Genomic DNA, 19059 nt, shown 5'->3' with positions numbered 1-19059 from the left:
CTGTGATTTGTTTTTTCAGTTTTTCTATTTCTTCTTTATGTTCAGCCCATGTCTTCTTCATGTCCTCCCTCAATTTATCGATTTCGTTTTTGAAGAGGTTTTCCATTTCTGTTCGTATATTCAGCATTAGTTGTTTCAGCTCCTGTATCTCATTTGAACTATTGGTTTCTTCATTTGATTGGGCCATATGTTCAATTTTCTGAGCGTGATCCGTTATCTTCTGCTGGCGTCTGGGCATTTAGTCAGATTTCCCTGGGTGTTCGACCCCACAGGTTGAAAGATTTTTCTGTGCAATCTCTGGGTTTTGTTTTTCTTATCCTGCCCAGTAGGTGGCGCGCGTGGCACACGTTTGTCTACGGGTTCCACCAGTGAAAGTTGCTGTGTGTCCTTTAACTCTGGAAAATTCTCGCCGTAGGGGAGGTTCGGCAGCCGAAGCGTTTTGGAAGAATGCCAGCCGGCCTGGGGTTCCGAATGCGGGGAGGGTCGCCGGCCGCCGCAGCACGGGAGAGCATCCGGCCGAATTAGCTAGTCGGCCCGGGGCACCAAGCGTGGCGGGAGGGCGCCTGCTGTCGCAGCCCAGGAGAGTGCACTATTCCCAGCCGACGGGGGAGTCACGTGTTTGGAAGGGATCCCCCGGTCACTGTTCTCCGCAGTCTGGGGATTTCCGACCCAACTATCTCAGTTGTTCTGGGGGGCCTCGTGTGGTAGGGGCACCAGCTGCCGCGGCCTAAGGGGACCGCCTGTCCAATTCTACCAGCTGCCCTGGGAAGGTGGAAGGGAGGGACTCCGGTCGCTTGCCGTCCCACCCAGGAAAGCCCGTGCCCCTTGGTGATCTCACCGGAGCTGGTTCTCCCAGATAGTCAGCCGTTCCAGGATGGGGTACGCCGTCCCTTTGATCTCCCTCGTGACTCCGGGAGCTGCTCTGTATTATCTCCATTCCCCCAGTAGCTGTTCTGGAGGAGGAAAGGTGAGGGCGGCAAGGCTGTAGAGGCTGGTGGTGGAGGAGCCGGTGAAGGCGGGGGAAGAGGGCACCGTGGTGGTTGGAGAGCGGCCGGAGCAGGAGGGGGAGGAGGGGGGAGAAGGAGGGCAGGCGGGTCGGCTGCTGCGGGGCGTGGGCGCCGCGCGGCGGGCCGGCGGAGAAAGAGAGGGGAGAAGGAGGGCGGGCGGGTCGGCTGCTGCGGGGCGTGGGCGCCGCGCGGCGGGCCGGCGGAGAAAGAGAGGGGAGAAGGAGGGCGGGCGGGTCGGCTGCTGCGGGGCGTGGGCCTGGCCATCTGTTTTTACCTAGTATGGGAAATATCATTATCATGCAGATGGTGTCTGCAGCACAAGGTTCATCTATTGCACACCAGGGATTTTTCCAGGTGCGGGAGATTTGACCCCACAAATTGCAATACTGGGCTACTACATTCACACTCTCCCTCCCTTGGCTTAACCTTGTTTAGAACAGAGTGGGTGGTGACTATATTTTTCAAAATATGGTCTTGAGTTTGAGGTATGGTGTTTGGAAGTTATGTGGGAAATTCTCTAGAAGCTGTGGATCTTCATTACTTAAGCTTATGTATTCCCTTTCATTACCAGGGTGCAGTGACATTATCACAGGGAAACAAAGGAGGTACTTTAGGGCAGTTACTATCATAGTAAATCCAGAAGCATGTTGCAGAGTAGATGGATCTTCAGCAGTTTCTCAGGGGTGTTTGAGTTGCAGTTTGGTGTGTTTTTCTTTGAACTTGGAGAGCCAAGTCCATTAGGGCCGCAATGCAGTGTGTGAAATGGAGGGCCCAGGCCTTGGGCACATTTTTTACTTGCAGATAGAGTGGACACTGTGATCCACAAGCTGATTTTCTCACCGTAAGTCTGCTCTTGGCTTTCTGGAATTGCTGATTCATGCAATTTTTCCCAACCGTGGAAACCTGGACCACCTAATTTGTGGCAACAACATACTGGCTGTTCTTAGTTTGGAAGCTGCTGGAATGCAGTATACCAGAAGCAGAACGCTTCTAAAAGGGGGAATTTAATAAGTTGCAAATTACAGTTTTAAGGCCATGAAAATGTCCAAATTAAGGCACCAACAAGAGGTTACCTTCACTCAAGAAAGGCCAATGAAGTTCAGGGTTTCTCTCTCAGCTGGAAGGGCACATGTGGAAGTATGCTAGCTTTCTGTCCTGGCTTCTTGTTTCATGAAGCTTCCCTGGGGGCATTTTCCTTCTTCAGCTCCAAAGGTTTCTGGCTGCATGGGCTTTTCTCCTGGCTCTAAAGCTTTTTCCAAAATGGTTCCCTCTTAAATGACTCCAATAAGCAACCCCACCTTGAATGGATGGAGATACATCTCTACGGAAACTTGTCTAATCCAAAGTTACCACCCATAATTTGGTGGGTTACTTCTCCATGGGAACAATCAAAGAACTCCCATCAGCCATATTGAATGAGGATTAAAGGACAAGGCTTTTCTGGGGTTCACAACAGATTCAAACCGGCACACTGGCTGTTTGCTGTTTTTCCTCATTTTGTCTCTGGTGGCAAAGGAGCTAGGAAATTTGATGTTCATCTTTGGTTTGCTGTTTTCTAAGTTACTTTGAAGTCAGGGCTTTTGAGGTCATTGAAATAACTAGGGTTTGAAGCCCTATTAAATAGCTGTTTTTCTTTGCAGTGCCACCAGTTTGGGGATTTGGGGCCCTGTTTTAGGAGGACTCTATATTCTGTTAATCCTTTACTTCAGACATTAATGGTAAAATTGAACAAATTCAGCTCTCTTGGATTAAATCTGGGGAATTTTCACAAGTCCCTTAGGTGATATCCTTTTTGTGCTGCCAATTGTGTTTTAAGTTTCTGGGTGTTTTTTTTCCTAGTCCTGCCTGATTTCCAGATCTAGCCATTCGGTGGGTTTCCAGTGACCTACACCCTCATGCTCACCTATTTTGTATAAATAATTCCTATTTATACCTTTCTAGAATGAATCTTTTGTTCTGTTGTACAGATTCATTCCAATCCCTTCCAGACCCTCAGCAGGCTAAACCAGGTTGAGTAAATATTCCTTCAGTTGGCTTGAAAAATTCTATTCCATTGATCTTTGTTCCTGTCTTTATGCCAGTAGCACACTGTTTGATTGCTATAGCTTTGTATTAAATTTTGAAATTTGGAAGCATGAGTTTTCTAACTTTGTTCTTTTTCAAGATTGTTTTTGCTGTTTTGGTGTTAGCTGCTTTTGAAAGTGGCCTTTAGCATAGGCCCTATCAAATTGTTTGGCAGGGAGAGGGGCAGGTAAAGTGGATATGGAATACACTGTAGAAGTCTCTGGTTTCTCAGGAACCTTAAACTCTTCTTCAACTTCCTTATCAAGTGAAAATCTCCGAAGTGTTTTATTTACAGCTGCTGTGGCCTAATGGTTCCCAGACAGAAAAGGTTAACGATGTTTCTCATAAATTACACACAAAAACAATAATCCTGTCTTGGGGGGAAAGGAGAAACAAAAAGGAAAGGGGAGGTAATGTTTATGCAATGCAGGCTCAAATCTAAAAGGATGTCTGCATGCCAGAGATTTAGGAAAAAATATGTCAGCGGCAATAGGGAATCTTCTCTTTCTTTAGAATATCTGATGATATAGAAGTGGGTGTTATGAGTACAGGGTTCTTTTGAGTGATAGTGTTTTTTTTTATTTATCCATGTTTTTTTTATTAATTAAAAAAATTAACAAACGAACAATAAGATCATTTCATTCTACATATATAATCAGTAATTCTTAATATCATCACACAGTTGCATATTCATCATTTCTTAGAACATTTGCATCGATTTGGAAAAAAAAATAAAGACAACAGAAAAAGAAATAAAACAATAATAGAGAAAAAAAGTTATAGATACCTTACCCCTTACCCCTCGCTTTCATTTACCACTAGCATTTCAAACTAAATTGATTTTAACATTTGTTCCCCCCATTATTTTTTTATTCCATATGTTCTACTCTTTTGTTGATATGGTAGATAAAAGGAGCATCAGACACAAGGTTTTCACATTCACAGAGTCACATTGTGAGAGCTATATCATTGTTCAATCATCATCAAGAAACATGGCTACTGGAACACAGCTCTACCTTTTCAGGCAGTTCCCTCCAGCCTCTCCACTACATCTTGAACAACAAGGTGATATCTACTTAGTGCATAAGAATAACCTCCAGGATAACCTCTTGACTCTGTTTGGAATCTCTCAGCCATTGACACTTAATCTCATTTCACTCTTCCCCTTTTGGTCGAGAAGGTTCTCTCAATCCCTTGATGTTAATTCTCAGCTCATTCTAGGGTTTTTCTCAGTCCCTTGATGCTGAGTCTCAGCTCATTCCAGGATCTCTGTCCCACATTGCCAGGAAGGTCCAACCCCCTGGGAGTCATGTCCCATGCAGAGAGGGGGAGGGTGGTGAGACTGCTTGTCATGTTGGCTGGAGGGAGAGGCCACATCCGAGCAACAAAAGAGGCTCTCTTGGGAGTGACTCTTAGGCCTAAATTTTAAGTAGACTTGACCTATCCTTTGTGGGGTTAAGTTTCATATGAACAAACCCCAAGTCTGGGGGCTCAGCCTGTAGCTTTGATTGTCCACACTGCTTGTGAGAATATCAAGAATTCGACTTGGGGAGTTTGAATTCCTCCCCGCTCTCACCATTCTCCGAAGGGGGTAGTGATAGTGTTTTGAAAGTGTTATGCTCAGTAGAGTCTGGAGGCCAAGAATTTCTGGTTGCAGAAATGCTGTTTTTGCTGGGGTAGAGTTCCTCCCTTTGGTTTGTTACTCTTAAATATACTAAATTGGACTTCCTAACTTGAAGTGATGGGCCTGTGCTTGCTCCTTATCTTGGCAATTTGTATTTGGAAGTGGATGTATAGCACTGCTCCTCCCACTTTCTCTACCTCGAACTTTCTTTTCTTCCATAGGGGTCTCACTGCAGTTTTACACTTAAAATCATCTTGATAACTGCAATGTGGTTGTTGCACTTTATTTTATCTTTTCCAAATTTGTGGGAATCTTGCTGTTTTGTGCTCAAATTGATGCTTCTGTGACTACTTGCTTCCTGATCTTCAAATTTCTGCATGTTATTTTCTCATGGTTGAAGCTAGTTTTCTTGGCCACGTACTTTAAATTTAATTATATATAGCCTCTAGCTATATCTTCTGAACTTGTTTTTTTCCACCACAGCCCTGATTCTAAAACAAGTGTAGGATTCTCTGCCCAGTGTGCAAAGCAGCCAGTCAATTCATGGTACCAGGGTTTCCAAGAGAAAAAGAGTTTATTGCTGCATCTGAACCAGGAAATCAGATGGTCTATGGGGCCCCAAATTTCTCTGAGTTTAAGGAGTTTAGGACTTTTATGGATTCAAACAAAGGGAGATGGAGTTGTTATCATTACAATATCAAGTATAAACAGGGCTGAGACCTGACTAGAATAACTATTACAATAGTAAGTATACACAGGGCTGAGACTAGGCTAGATTGACCATTACAGTGGTATGTATGTATTAAGCAGGGCTGAGACTACTTGAGTTTCAATAATTTCAGTAATTTTTGGCTAGTTTACAATCTAGAAAGAAAAAAATCTATATAATGAGTCAGTAATCATAATCATTTGTAATTCTTACTTTCTCTTTACAGCCCCCATCAATACTATTTTTATTGGCTCTTTCTCTCCCTAGAATATACACTCCATTAAAGCAGGGATTTTGTCTTGTCTATTTTGTTCATTATTGGATTCCCCAAGCACCTAAAAAGAATCTTGTACCTAGTAAAAGTTAAATAAGAGGTTGTTGAATGAATAAATGAACATTGTGATTATAGTATAGTATGTGCAGGCTGTTCTCATTTTTTGTCTAAAGTTGGATATATCTTTGTGCTGATTTGATCTATTATATACCCTAGAAAAAGCCAGGTCCTTTAATCCTCATTTAGTTTAGTATTGCTGGATGGGATCTTTCAGAAGATTTCCATGGAGATGTGTCTCCACCCATTCAAGGTAGTGTTGCTTACTGGAGTCCTTTAAGAGGGGACCATTTGGAAGGAGCTTTGGTGCCACCAGAGCCAACAGAACCCACACAGCCAGAGACCACTGGAGATGAAAAAGAAACTGCCCCCAGGGAAGTCATTGAAGATGCCTGGAGAGAAAGCTAGCAGTCAACACCATGTGCTTTTCCATCTGAGAGAGAAACCCCGAACATCATCTGCCTTCTTGAACTAAGGTATCTTTCCCTGCATGCCTTAATTTGGACATTTTCACGGCCTTAGAACTCTAAACTTGTAACTTAATAAATTCCCCTTTCTAAAAGCCATTCTGTTTCTGGTATATTGCATTCCAGCAGCTTACAAACTAAAACAATCTTCAGTGTCCATATTTAGACATCATGACAGTTCATTTTTTAAAAAACATTTATTGTCGTGAAATAGAACATATATGCAGAAAAGTGATAAATTTCAAAGTACAATTTAACAAGTAGTTATAGAGAAAAATTCAAAGTATGGTATGGGTTACAGTTCCCCTGTGTTTTCTTCTAACTGTTCCAATACATTTGATACTATCTTAGTTTACTAGCTGCTGTACTGCAATATACCTGAAATGGAACAGCTTTTAAAAGGAGAGTTTAGTAAATCGTTAGTTTACAATTTTAAGGCTGAGAAAATGCCCCAATTAAAGGAAGTCTGTAAAAATGTCCAAATTAAGGCATGAACAAGAGGTTGCCTTCACTCAAAAAAGGCTGTTGAAGTTCAGGGTTTCTCTCTCAACTGAAAAGGTACATGGCGAACATGGCAACATCTTCTAGTGTCCTCTCTAGACCTTTTGCTTCATGAAGCTCCCCGGGGGTATTCTCTTTCTTCATCTCCAAAGGTCACTGGCTGGTGGACTCTATGATTCTCTTGTCATTCTGGCAGCTCTCTCAAACCTTTTCCAAAATGCTTCCTCTTTTAAAGGATTCCAATAAACTAGTTGTTCTAGTTTGCTAGCTGCTGGAAATGCAATATACCAAAAACAGAACAGCTTTTGAAAAGGGGAATTTAATAAGTTCTAGTTTACAGTTCTAAGGCCGAGATAATGTCCCAATTAAAGCAAGTCTATAGAAATGTCCAATCTAAGGCATCCAGGGAAAGATACCTTGATTCAAGAAGGCTGATGAAGTGCAGGATTTCTCTCTCAAGTGGAAAGGCACACGGTGAACACGGTCAGTGTTTCTCTCTTGGCTAGAAGGGCACATGGCAAACAGCATCATCTGCTAACTTCCTCTCCATTTTTCTTCTTCATCTCCAAAAGTCGCTGTCTGGTGGACTCTGCTTCTCGTGGCTGTGTGGTTCTGCTCGCTCTGAATCTCTTGGCTTTCTCTCTTGTCATTCTTTTTTATCGGATTCCCATAAACTAATCAAGACCCACTCAAATGGGTGGAGACACACCTCCACCAAATCCAGTTTAACAACCACTCTTGATTAAATCATATCTGCAGGGAGATGGTCTAATTACAGTTTCAAACATACAATACTGAGTAGGGGTTAGAAGAAACAGCTGCCTTTACAAAATGGAATTAGGATTAAAACATGGCTTTTTTAGGGTACACACATCATTTCAAACCAGCACACTAGTCAAGACCTACCTGGAGTAGGTGGAGTCACATCTCCCTCTAATAAAAGCTTAATACCCACAGATGGGTGAGTCCCATCTCCATGGAGATAACCTAATCAAGTTTCCAACTTACATTATTGAATAGGAATTGAAAGAAACAGTTGCTCCCACAAGATTGATTAGGATTAAAACATGGTTTTTCTAGGGTACATAAATCCTTTCAAACCAGCAGAGAGATTAAAAAGAAATATCTATGTAATGACGCAATAGTTATTATCCATTGTTAAATCCTATCTTCTCTGTTACAACTCCTCCCTCTCATTTGATCATTCTCTCAGTCTTCAGGGATATTTGGGCAATGACCATTCTGCCTTCTTCATGTTAAAAAGGGGTGTTGCCTAAAAAGTGGGATAGAAAGATCAAAGATGATGGTGGAGTTATATAGAGAAGGTGGGATTTAACAAACAAGTATGACTGCTGAATCATTATATTGATATTTCTTTTAGTCTCCAGTATCTTAGAGCAGCCAGAAGTAAAAACCTAAACTTATAGAATTATAACCCATACCAAACTGTGACATCTGTTCTACAACAAATTGTTGTACTGTGCTTTGAAATTTATTGCTTTTTTCTATATATGTTATTTTCCACAAAAAAAAAAAGTTGATTGTGATGATAAAAAAATATTTATTCCTTCTAGCCTCCTATATTCTGGAGCAGCTAGACAGAAAAATCTGAGATGATGATATGGTAGTCCATGACAAACTCTGGGATCTATCCTGTAACTACTTGTTGAAGAGTGCTTTGAAAACTATTGTTTTTTTCTTTCTTTGCCTTGTATATAGTTATATCATATAATTTTAAAAGTTTAAAAAAAGGGGGGGTGTCGACATTATGAGGTACAGGGATGCAGCTGGTTGGCATTCTTGGAGAGACTGGTACCTCTGATTTTCTGTGCTTATCTGGCATAGAAAAATCTAAAGATTTTAAGTTTCTGAAAAATCAACTTAGTGAAACTTTTATAGAATCTCAGATAGATCCCGGGGTATTTTTTAGGGTTTTTAGGAATGCTGCTGGCTGGAGCTTGGCATAACATGAGAAATTGTACTTTCTACTGAAGCTTGCATAATGGTAACCTCCAGGCTAGCCTCTTGACTCTTTTAAATCTCTTAGCCACTGAAATCATATTTTGTTACATTTCTTTTCTCCCTTTTGGTCAAGAAGGCATTGTCAGTCTCATAATGCTAGGGCCAGGCTCATTCCTGGGAGTCATGTTCCTGTTACCAGGCAGACTTACACCCCTGGAAGTTATGTCTCATATAGGGGAGAGAGCAATAAGTTTATTTGCAGACTAGGGCTTAGAGAGGAAGAAAGAGGATGGCCACATCTGAGCAGCAAAAGAGGTTCTGTGGAAGTGACTCTGAGGCATAATTGTGAATAAGCTTAGTTTTCCCTTACAGAAATAAGTTTCATAAGAGCAGGCCTCAAGATTAAGTGCTTGGCTTATTAAATTGGGGGTCCCTACTGCTTGAGAGAGTATCAGGAACTTCCCAGGTGAAAATAGTTTCAGATTTTTTCTCTGGTCCCTCAAAGGACTGTAGATAATACTCTTTATTATCTAACATATTCTGCAATGTAGCAGGAAATTACATTAAGCTTTACAGAATTACACAATCTCATTCCCTTTTCTAGGATCTGTGTTGTTTAAATGAACAGGAGAGACAGGTTAGATTACATTATGTGTAACAGAAAATTTACATTTTATACAAAATAAACACCTCTTCCTTCGATCTCACACAGAGGCAAAGTTTTAAAATATAGACATTATCATCCTTTACCCTGTATTCTGATTTATCTTAGTCCCAATCTGCTCACCTTCATTCATGTCTCTAATTGAAATCTGAACTCTTTTTTGGCTCTGTGTTAGTTAGATTCAGTTGTCAACTAGGCCTGGTGAGCATACCTAGTTCTGTTGCTGCGGACAGAAACCAATGGTACTTGAATCTCATCTGTTGCTAATTACATCTGCAGTCGGCTAGGAGGCGTGTCTGCTGCAATGAGTGACGTTTGACTTAATTGGCTGGTGCTTAAATGAGAGAACGCAATGTAGCACAGCCTAGCAGCTCGGCATTCCTCATCTCAGCACATGCAGCTCAGCCCAGGCCTTTGGAGATGGAGAAAGAAGTCACCCCGGGGAAAGTTGTTGGAACCCAGGGGCCTGGAGAGAAGACCAGCAGAGACCATCCTGTGCCTTCCACGTAAGAAAGAACCTCAGTGGAAAGTTGGCTGCCTTTCCTCTGAAGAACCAACAAAATAAATCCCCTTTTATTAAAAGCCAATCCATCTCTGTTGTGTTGCATTCCGGCAGCTAGCAAACTAGAACAGGCTCCTTTAAGAGTCTCTGATTGGAGTAATGCTGACTTTCAGAGTTGCAGAACCCTAACTCTGAGTCTTAGGTGTCATACAGGTACCCAGGTTCCAGGGACATACCAGGTGTGTCAGTTTGAAAATATTGTGTACCCTAGAAAAGCCATGTCTTTTAATCCTGATTAAATATTGTAGGGTGGAAACCCTTTTGATTAAATTATCTCCAGAGATAGATAGCTCTCTCAGTTGTGGGCGTGACCTTTTGATGAGATTATCTCTGCAAGGATATGGTACGCTCGCTCGTGAGTGTGGCCTTTTGGTTAGATGGAGATGTGACTCCACCATTTAAGGCCTTGATTAGTTTACTATAGGCCTTTAAGGGTCTTGATTAGTTTACTATAGGCCTTTAAAAGGGCAAACATTTTAGAGAAAACTCAGATGTAGATGCTTGGAGTACAGTTGCTTCAGAGCTGACAGTGACAAGAATGTTTGGAGATGCTTGGAGTGTCAACAGAGAGGGCAGATACCTAGACATAGGCAGAGCCCAGCAGACATCACCATATGCTAAGTAAGCCAAAATCCAGAGTTGTCTCCTGAAGGAGCTAAGTGAATGCCTACATGCACTTTGAGAGGAAGTCACTGGCATCAAAAGCTGGAAGCAAGGGAACGAGGAACAAGAATCAGCACATGCTGGCCACGTACCTTCCCACCTGACAGAGATGTTCCAGATGGTGTTGGCCTTTCTTTAGTGAACTTAACCTCTTGTTGGTATCTTAATTTGGACATTTTCACAGCCTTAGAATCTGTAAACTTGTAATAAGTTCCCTTTATAAAGCCATATATATATTTTTTAAGTTCTATTATTTTATTGTTGTTAGTTCTGTCACCCCACCTGGCATTGTCTGTGCCCAGATTCAGCACCTGTAGCCATTTTCTGGGTTGCAGTCATTTCTGATTAAGGCCAGGTTCCCCATTAAACTGTTGAAGATGATTATATAACTTTTTTTTTTACATTTATAAACTATGTATATTGCATATGTCAAAAGAAATTGTAATATGTTTTTTTTCAGGCAGTAGCTTATTATATATAGCCAAATATTTTTTCCTTCAAAAAACACTTTTTATATATCTAGGATCATTTTCCTTTAGTATAAACCGTTTTGTTTAGTATTTCAAATTGTGGGGGTCTGTCTGCTGGAAAGAAATTCTCTCAGTTTGCTTCAGTCTGAGAGAATATTTGTTTTGTCTTCTTTCTCTTTTTATTGTTTTTTTAATTATCATTTAAGAAAATAATATTTTAATAATATAATAATAAAATATTATTTTAATTAACATTGAGAAAACTTAGAACCACCAAAAATGGGTATCTCAGCTTAACCATAGGCCTATTTAAATAAAGTATCCATATAATCATTATGAAACCCGTGTTTCTGCAGTAAGTTTCGTAAACAATTTAAAATTAAGGTAACGAGAAAAATCTACAAATTCAGATAGCAAAGTTCTTAAATTTTAAATATTAAGCGTTAATTTTGATGCCATTTAATCAGCTGCCAAAACTGTGAATGTTCTCAAAATATCAAATAGAAAGTTCTCACAAATATCTGCATTGCTATAATAATGACCTATGTTACTAAATATTTTCCTGATTTCAGGTAAATATGAAGATAAAAATATTTTTACGATTAACATGTGACCATCTTAACCACCTAAAATGTATGTCTTAGCTTATCCGTAGGCATATTTAAAAAAAAAATCTAAGTAATTATCTTAAAGCCTATTTGTACAATATGTTTCATAAACGAATTTGAAAATAAAGCAAAGGGGGAGAAAAAATCTATAGCTACAGATATCAGAGTTTCTTAAATTCTAAATATTAAACACTATCTTAAATGCCTTTTGACTATCAAAACTGTGTACATTCACAAAATATCGAGTTAAAAGTTATTACAGATATCAACTTTGCTGTAGTATGAGCTATGTTTCTAAATATTTTCAAATTTTTTATTATAGGAATTTATCTACTATTACTGTAGCTGCCTATAATTTTTTTTTACTGTTTTTTGTTGTTGTAGTAAAAAAAAATATATATATATATATATACACAAAGAAAAGAAAGAAAAAAGCAATAATTTTTAAAGCAGCTACAAAATGGGTGCCAGAGTTTGTCATGGGGTACCATGCCCTCATCTCAGATTTTTCCTTCTTGCTGCTCCAAAAACTGGTGGCTTTATCAGCGTCATAGTAACGGAATCATACAGTATCTATCCTTTTGTGTTTGACTTTTTTCACTCAGTATTATTTCCTCAAGGTTCATCCACATTGTCATATGTTTTAGGACATCATATCATCTAAATGCTGCATAATATTCCATCATATACGTATATATTGTTTATTCACTTGTCTGTTGGGCACCTGGATTGTTTCCATCTTTTGGCAAGTGTTAATAGTGCCACTGTGAACATCAGTGTGCAAATGTCTGTTCATGTCACTGCCCCCAACTCTTCTGGTTATATACTGAGGATTGGTATTGCCAGGTCATAGGGCAACTCAATATTTAGTTTTCTGAGCAATCGCCAAACAGAATTCCACAGCAGCTGAACCATTTTACATTCCAACCAACAGTGAATAAGTGTTCCAGTTTCTCCACATACTTTCCAACATTTATAGTTTCCTGTTTGTCTAATAACAGCCATTCTTATAGATTTGAAGTGATATCTCCTTTTCATCTTAATTTTTATTTCCCTTATAACCAATCAAAGACAAGCAGCTCTTCATGTGCTTTTTAGCCATCTGTATTTGCTCTTCAGAAAAGTGCCTATTCATCTCTTCTACCTATTTTATAATTGGGTTGTCTATTCTTTTGTTGTTGAGCTATATAATTCCTTTATGTACACAGGATATCAAGCCTTAATCTGATATGTGGTTTCCAAATATTTTCTTCCATTGAGTTGGCTGCCTCTTCACCTTCTTAACAAAGTCCTTTGAGACACAGAAACTCGTGAGCTTAAGGAGTTCTCATTTTTCTATTTTTTCTTTCACAGTTTGTACTTTAGGTGTAAAGTTTAAGAAGCCACTTCCCCTTACTAGATCTTTTTTTTTTAATTTTACTAATAAAACCAATCAACATACAATATGAACATTCTTTTTTTCATCACATAGTTGTATAGTCATCATCATGATCATTTCTTAGAACATTTGCATCAATTCAGAAAAAGAAATAAAAAGAAAACAGAAAAAAATTCATATATACCATGTCCCTTACCCCTCCCTTTTATTGATCACTAGCATTTCAATCTACTAAATTTATTTTAACATTTGTTCCCCCTATTTATTTTTAACCCATATATTTACTTATCTGTTCATAAATTAGATAAAAGAAGCATCAGACAGAAGGTTTTCACAATCACACAGTCACGTTGTGAAAGCTATATCATTATACAATCATCTTCAAGAAACATGACTACTGGCACACAGCTCTACATTTTCAGGCAGTTGCCTCCAGCCTCTCCACTACATTTTGACTAACAAGGTGATATTTATTTAATGCGTAAGAATAATCTCCAGGATAACCTCTCGACTCTGAAATCTCTCGGCCATTGATACTTTATTTTGAGACTATTCATTTTTAAAGTCTGCAACAATTAACACCAAAAAAGTGGGGTTTAGGGTATTATTTTTTCTTTTGTACTCATCATGCTTTCCCAAAAGCAATAGAATGGTTACCTTTTAAATCAGAACTTAAAAAAGAAAAAAGAAAAAAAAACTTTATTTTTTAATTCTAGGGTGAGGGAATGTGTTGGTTTGAAGTGTTGTATATACCCTAGAAAAGCCATGTTTTAATCCTAATCCCGTTTTATAAAGGCAGCCGTTTCTTCTAATCCCTATTCAGCATTGTATGTTTGAAACTGTAATTAGATCATCTCCCTAGAAATGTGATGTAATCGAGAGTGGTTGTTAAACTGGATTAGGTGACAACATGTCTCCACCCATTCAGGTGGGTCTTGATTAGTTTCTGAAGTCCTATAAAAGAGGAAACATTTTGGAGAGCGAGAGATTCAGAGAGAGTAGAGCAGAACTACATAGTCATGAGAAGCAGAGTCCACCAGCTAGCAATCTTTGGAGATGAAGAAGGAAAATGCCTCCCAGGGAGCTTCATGAAACAGGAAGCCAGGAGAAGAAGCTAGCAGATGACGCTGTGTTCGCCATGTGTCCTTCCACTTGAGAGAGAGAAACTCTGAACTTCATCGGCTGTTTTGAACCAAGGTTTCGTTCCCTGGATGCCTTCAATTGGACATTTCTATAGACTTGTTTTAATTGGAACATTTTCTCGGCCTTACAACTAAAACTAGCAACTTATTAAATTTCCCTTTTTAAAACCCATTCAGTTTCTGGTATATTGCATTCTGGCAGCTAGCAAGCTATAACAGGGTAATTCATGATGTCACTTGCCTGGGGGCTTCTAATGCAGTTACATAGATGAAAGCTAAAAGCCCTTACTTTAGAAAACTATCCTTGCTTTAAAAATCAAATGTTACCATTATTTTAAAGGGGTTTTGGCTGCTTTTCAAAGTCCAGAAATGGGTGTTTTGGGAAGTGGCGATAAGTGGAGAGAGAGGAAAGAGTACAGACAAGCCATGACGATTATTTTGACATTCACATCATGAAATTCCAGATCATGTACATGTGACTGCAGAGATCACAAAATTGCCAGTTTGAGGTTCATGTGTTGACTTTTACAAATGATAGTTCAGAGGCTTGTATTGGGGCTTTCTTTAATTACTTGTTTGTTGAAAAACTGGGAGATGAAGATTTGGAAGCAAGATATAGAGAAGACCTAATTGAGTAGTTGAATTCACTCCATAGTAGGCATCAGGAAGGTAGATGAATTATCTGAGGGAAGAGCTTGCAAGCTGATAAAAACAGCAATAAGGACTTGGCTTTGAAGAATGGCCCCAATTAGAGGATGAGAGGTGTATCAAAGAGGGTTCACCAGAGAAACAGAAGCAATATATATATATATATATACACACATGCACACACTAATCAAGAGATTTATTTTAAGAAATTGGTTCACGCAATTGACAAGAGTAAAATCTGTAAGGCAGGCTAGCAGTCTAGAAACTCAGACAAGAAGCTTGTTGCAGTCTTGAGTCTGAAATTTGTAGGGCAGTCCAGCAGGCTGGAAACTCAGGTGAGCGTTGATGTAGTCTTGAGGCAGAACTTCTCTGGGAAACCTTGGTTTTTGCTTTTAAGGTCTTCAACTGATTGGATGAAGCCCACCCACAATATCAAGAGTAATTTCTTTTACTTAGGTCAAAGGATTGTAGATGTTAATCATATCTATGAAATACCTACACAAGAACATCTAGACTGATGTTTGACCAAACAACTGGGCACCATACCTAGTCTAGTTGACCCATAAAACTAACTGTCACAAAAGGAGAAAAGATATGTTACTCGACAAAGGTGGTAAGTTCTCTTCCCAGTGCGCTCAGATGACCAATTCCTGAGACACAGGTGTTTCAAAGAGAAAGAGTTTATTACTAGATGTGAAGCAGGAGATCAGATGACCTATTGGCCCACAAATCTGTCTCCCTGAACTTCAGTAATTTTAATAGTTTTGTAGTATCAAAAGATGGGCAGGTTTTAGAGCATAATGGCTCCAGATGATGTAATTAGAGGTGATCTAATTATTGAGCGTGAGCACATTGATTATATGTTTAGTCAGAACGAATGTAAGAAAATGGCAGCCTTAATATGATGATGGGTGTGATTTTTAGTATTATAATGAGGTATAGATCTCTTTTAGGTTGAAGTCAAGCTATTGCACCTATGATCTGTGACCATTTTGGTTAGATCCAGTTTTGGTTATCAAGAAAAGTTTGGAATTGGGATGGCTTAGTTCTGGGCTGACCCAAGACCCTTTATTAGTAAACATTAGGGACTGTCTTTAGTGATCATAAGACTCTAAAAGTGAAAAACCAGATAAAATGGGTATAACTGATGGTCAGTCACAAGGTTTTTACAATCACAAGGGCACAAGATAAAGACTGTTGTGCTGGGGTCAGACTTAACCAAGGAACAAAGTTGTAAGCATGAAGAGAAAGTCATTGGTGGAGCTGAAGAATTGCAAAGAATGTGTGTGTGTTAGTTTGGCCAGAAAAGGCATGTTTTACTCCTGATCCAATCTTGTGGGAGCAGCCATTTCTTTTCATCCTGATTCAATACTGTAGGATAGACATTTATGATTAGATCATCTCTGTGGAGATGTGGCATGTCCAATTGTGGGTGTAAACTTTTGATTAGATGGAGATGTGACTCCACCCATTCCACGTGGGTCTTGATTAGTTTACTGGAGTCTTTAAAAGGGGAAGCATTTTGGAGAAACCTCAGAAACTACAGAGCTGGCAGAAACCAGTGTAGAACTGACACAGATGCTGACACTTGGAAAACAGTGACCTGGATGTTTAGAGATGCTTAGAGCCCAAGAGAAGTTGCTGTGAGATGTTAAGCAAGCCAGGAATTAGAGATAGCCAAGGAAAATTAAGAGATGAAAGCCCGTCCCAGGAAAGCAAAGTGAGGAGCCCCCCACAGGAACAGAGGCTGGAAGCAACAGAGCCCAGGAGCAAGGGACTAGCAGAAGCCAGCCACCTGGCTTCCCAGCTGACAGAAGTATTCCAGGCCCATTGACCTTTCTTGAATTAAGGTATCTTTCCCTGGATATCTTAGTTTGGACATTTTCATAGACTTAGAACTGTAAACTTGTAACTTATTAAATTCCCCTTTTAAAATGTGTTCCATGTTAAAAAAAAAAAAAAAAAAAGGGCGGGCCACAGTGGCTCAGCAGGCAAGAATGCTTGCCTGCCATGCCAGAGGACCTGGGTTCGATTCCCAGTGCCTGCCCATGTAAAAAAATAAATAAATAAAATAAAATAAAATAAAATAAAATGTGCTCCAGTTCTAGTACGTCACAATATGGCAGCTTGTAAACTAAAACAGCTATACAGTCATCATCAGAGTTCAGGACACCTGGAGTACAGTTCGGAGATTGCAGGTATTTCCCTCTGTCTACTCTGATATGCCAGAAAGTTAAAAAGGTACTGGTACCAGTAATCATAATAATCCCTTAAATCCCAACTTCTCAGTTATAGACACTCCTGAAAGAAGCTGATAAAAGAGCAGAAGTGAGCAGTGAAGTCAGACTTACTAAGGAACAAAGTTGTAAGCATGAAGAGAAAGTCATTGGTGGTGCTGAAGAATTGCAAAGAGTGTGTGTGTGTGTTAGTTTGCTAAAGCTGTCACAATTGCAATATAACAGAAATGTAATGGTTTTTTAAAAGGGAATTTATTAGTTGCATGTTTCCAGTTCTAAGCCTATAAAAATATCCAAACTAAGGCATCCAAAGAAAGATACCTTAGTTCAAGGAAGGCCAATGGATCAGCCTTGCTCCTGGGCTCCAGTGCTTTCAGCTTCTGTTCCTGTGGGTGTTTCTCACTTTACTTCTCCCGAGCTAGTTTTCATCTTTTGGCTTCCCCTGGCTCTCTCCAGGTTCTGGTTTGCTTAACATCTCTTGGTAATGTCTTCTGGGCTCCATGTATCACCAAACATCCATGTCTCTGTTCTCTAGGGATTGGCATCTGTGTCAGCTCTGCTGTGAACTTTCTGTCGGCTGTGTCATTTCTGAGGTTTCTCCAAAATGTCTTCCTCTTTAAAGACTCTAATAAGCTAATCAAGACCCACCTGGAATGGGAGGAGCCACACCTCCATGGAGATTAATCTAATCAAAAGTTTCCAACCTACAGTATTGAATCAGGTTTAAAAGAAATGGCTACTCCCACAAGATGGATCAGAATTAAAACATGGCTCTTCTGGAGTACTTAATATTTTCTCACTGACACAGAGGTATTCCATAAATGTGATGTTAAATTTTAAACCAATTGTATTATTTTGCAAGCTCTCAGAATGCAAAATACCAGAAATGGAATGGCTTTTAAAAAGGATAATTTAATAAATTGCAAGTTATAGTTCTAAGGCCATGAAAATGTCCAAATTAAGGCATGCAGAGAAAGATACCTTAACTTCAAAGAAAAGGCCGATGAAATTCACAACTTCTCTCTCAGCTGGGAGGGTGCATGGCAAAGTCTGCTAGCTTTCTCTCCTCATATCACAAGGCTTCCCCGGGGACGTTTTCCTTCTGCTCCAGAGGTCTCTGGCTGTGTAGGCTCTGTTGGTTCTGATGGCTCTAAAGTTTGTTCCAAAATGGTTCCCTCTTAAAAGCCTCCAGTAAGCAACCCCACCTTGAATGGGTAGAGACACATTACCATGGAAACTATCTAATCAAAGGTTACCACCCACAATTGGATGGATCTCATCTCCATGGAAATAATAAAAAAGATCCCACCTAGCAATATTGAATGAGGATTAAAGGACATGGCTTTTCTGGGGTACATAATAGCTTCAAACTGGCACACCAACAAATTAACCTTTACGATCAGGGTAAATGAAAGGAAATCAAGAGTAATCAAGTAATCAAGTAATGTTGGGAATTTGGAAAGATTTCTTTTCTGGATAAGGGACATCTGTGTATTCTTGAAAAGAGAGGAGTTGAATCCAGTGGAAAGGACGGAACTGAGGCCAGACACAATGGAATCAGGAGTGTCATGGTTAGGGACAGGTGTCAACTTGGCCAAGTTGTGGTACCTGTTCATCTGATTGGGCAAGCGCTGGCCTGTCTGTTGCAATGAGGACATTTCATAGGATTAGGTCATGATCACGTCAGCTACATCCACAGCTGATTCCATTTGTAATCAGCCAAAGGGGAGTGTCTTCTGCAATTAGTGATGCTAAATCCAATCATGGGAAGCCTTTTAAGGAGGACTCAGAGGAGACAGGTTTCATTCCTGCTTTGGCTGGTGAGCCTCTCCTGTGGAGTTCATCCAGGCCATCCATTGGAGTCATCGGCTTCGCAGCCTGCCCTGTGGATTTTGGACTCTGCATTCCTACGGTCACATGAGACACTTTCATAAATTTTATATTTGCAAGTGTTCCCTGTTGATTCTGTTTCTCTAGAGAACCCTAACTAATACAAGGAGTATATGTGGAAAAAGAGACCAA

The 19059-nt window shown here is 39.8% G+C and overlaps 1 protein-coding gene across 3 annotated transcripts in view; it reads left to right on the top strand.

Moving 5' to 3' along the window:
• Positions 1-19059, top strand: part of TEX14 (testis expressed 14, intercellular bridge forming factor) — a 129402-nt gene that overhangs the window by 13870 nt on the left and 96473 nt on the right. The gene's annotated exons all lie outside the window — the stretch shown is intronic.

The sequence above is a fragment of the Tamandua tetradactyla genome, chromosome 6 (genome assembly GCF_023851605.1).
Source record: "Tamandua tetradactyla isolate mTamTet1 chromosome 6, mTamTet1.pri, whole genome shotgun sequence".
NCBI lineage: Eukaryota > Metazoa > Chordata > Mammalia > Pilosa > Myrmecophagidae > Tamandua > Tamandua tetradactyla.
Note: the sequence above shows the minus strand (reverse complement) of the source record. Positions and strands in the feature narration are given on the sequence as shown.